Genomic DNA, 2,437 nt, shown 5'->3' on the forward strand with positions numbered 1-2,437 from the left:
CTCCGTGGTCTCCTCACCTGCCCGCTCCGTGGTCTCACCTGCCCGCTCCGTGGTCTCCTCACCTGCCCACTCCGTGGTCTCCTCACCTGCCCGCTCCGTGGTCTCCTCACCTGCCCGCTCTGTGCCCTCCCCTGGGATGAGCAGCCTTTTCTCACCCGAGTGCCATTGGATGTTCACATCACGACTATGGTCCACACAGTTATCAACACAGAGACAGGCCACGGCAGTGGGTGGGAAACAGCCTCTGTGTCTGTCCTGTCACATACCAAATGATTTCCAGGGCCTCATACGGCTGTGAGCCAGACATCTCCCACCCCGAAGCGATAGATGGCAGCTGGGCCATTATTTTTGCCTCTTCCGACGCTTGCAGATTTCAAGGATATGCCGTTTCCACTCACTTTTAGGTATCCTGCCTTTCACTATGCAAACCAGGAAGATTCAGACCCCTTCCCTGCTCCCGCGTGCCCCTCCTCCCCGTCAGGGTCATCGGTTCCTTTCATAGTCTTATCCTGTCAGGAATAAACACATGGGCGTCTGTCTTGGGACCATACTAGTATTCCAGGCTATACTCCTAGATCAATCTTAAAAGAACAAGGGAAACTTTTAACTAATGAGTGCAAATACATGATTTTGTCTCCTGAGGGCGAGCAGAGGCTCCCATGGGGTCCTGGCTGGTCTAGATCCCCAGCCTGGAGGTGGAAGGGATCCTCTCTCCCGTGAGCCGTCTGCACCATGGCGTTCTTGGGCACATCCATGCAGATCAGTGGTGCTCCGTGAGCACATCCCTTGTCCTGCCTCACGGAGCTGTGATTTCATTCAGACAACAACAGACACAACCTCCAATGATAAGCCGTGGCTGGCCATCAGTGGGCCTCCGGTCAATTGGCTAGAGTCACCTAGGGAGTTGAAACCAGAGACGCCCAGGTGCCGCCCTGAGCCTGAAGCCCTGGTCTCGGACCCTGCCATCCATTCCTGCACACGGGGCAGGCTGGGGCACAGGACGGGGCATGTGGATGAGCACGCAGCCAGGGCAGGGAGCACGCCTGAGCACACGGGGCAGCCCCCAGTCCAGCCGCTCAGGTTAAAAGAGCTAAGTGCTCCGTAGTTATGAAAACATAAGTGCCTGAGAACATACGTATGTGGAAAATGAAAGTGGTCGTTGTACAAGTTAGAACTGTGGCTAATGAAACTGAAAAGCCCACAAGAGTTGGCAAGACCTCTGTTTATAAAGAGCATTTTAAGAATGCCCCATAAAATACTCCAGATCTTCTTTGTTACAGTACAGAAATCTTCCTTTTAGCATCAAAAGGGTTCTATTACTTGATTAATAACTGCAGAAAAAGAGCTAAACTTTGTTTCCTGTAGTGAAAATAGAAAAAAGAAAATGAAAATGAAAGACAAAAAGCTGGCAGGATGTGGTATAACTAACGGATACGATCGCTCGGCGTGAAGTAAAACTGCATGGGTGTTAGAGAGAACTTCAGGCGCACACTTAGCCGTGGGGCTGGACGGCCCGCCCTGTGGGGGACGGGGGAGCCAGGGTTGTCTCGGGTGTGCACCCACAGCAGTGCTGGACAGCTCCCTGCCTCGCCCGGCCCTCTGGAACCTGCTGCTCCTCTCCCTCCTCTCCCTGCTCGTTTGCCAGAATCAAGCCCCGTCAGACGGTGAGGACATCCGGCATCCCGGCGACCTCTGGGCAGGAGGAGAAGATGCTGGGCGGCCGGCCTTGCTTCATGGTGGTTCTGGGATGCCCTGTGCTTCTTCAGAACCCCGCAGCCGACTCTCCAGAAAGTCCCTCCCCAGGAGCCCACTCCGACCCCGGAGCACAGGAGGAAGAGGGCAGAGGCAGGGCTGGAGGCCAGGGCGCGGGGGCAGCTCTGCCCTGAGTCTGGAGAGGAAGCCGTGAAGGCCTCTGCCCCCAGCCTCCCTCGGAGCAGACTCCACAGAAGCAGCCTTGGGAGAGCAGGGGACGCGAGCCAAGGGCATCCGCCCAGGGCTTCTCCCTGCTGCCTGACGCTCCTGCCTGACGCAAGGAGTGTGCCACGGTGTGAGAGGGGCCTTCTCGGCAGGAAGAGCCCGGGGCGACACGGGCATTCGAGGCTCCTAGAGACCTGTTCTTAGAATTGCTCTGAGGAATCAGATTTAGTTCCAAAAGAAAATCTTTCCGTCTGTGCAGAGTAGGGTCAGAGATGCTGTGTAAATCCAGTCCTAAGGGAGATGGGGAGCACGGAGAGCACAGGGTGTCGGGGAGCACGGGGAGCACAGGGTGTCGGGGAGCACGGGGAGCACAGGGTGTCGGGGAGCACGGGGTGTCGGGGAGCACGGGGAGCACAGGGTGTCGGGGAGCATGGGGAGCACGGGGAGCACGGGGAGCACGGGGTGTCGGGGAGCATGGGGAGCACAGGGTGATGGGGAGCACGGGGAGCACGGGGAGCAC

This window comes from Dipodomys ordii, unplaced genomic scaffold (assembly GCF_000151885.1).
Source record: "Dipodomys ordii isolate 6190 unplaced genomic scaffold, Dord_2.0 Scaffold101, whole genome shotgun sequence".
Lineage (NCBI taxonomy): Eukaryota > Metazoa > Chordata > Mammalia > Rodentia > Heteromyidae > Dipodomys > Dipodomys ordii.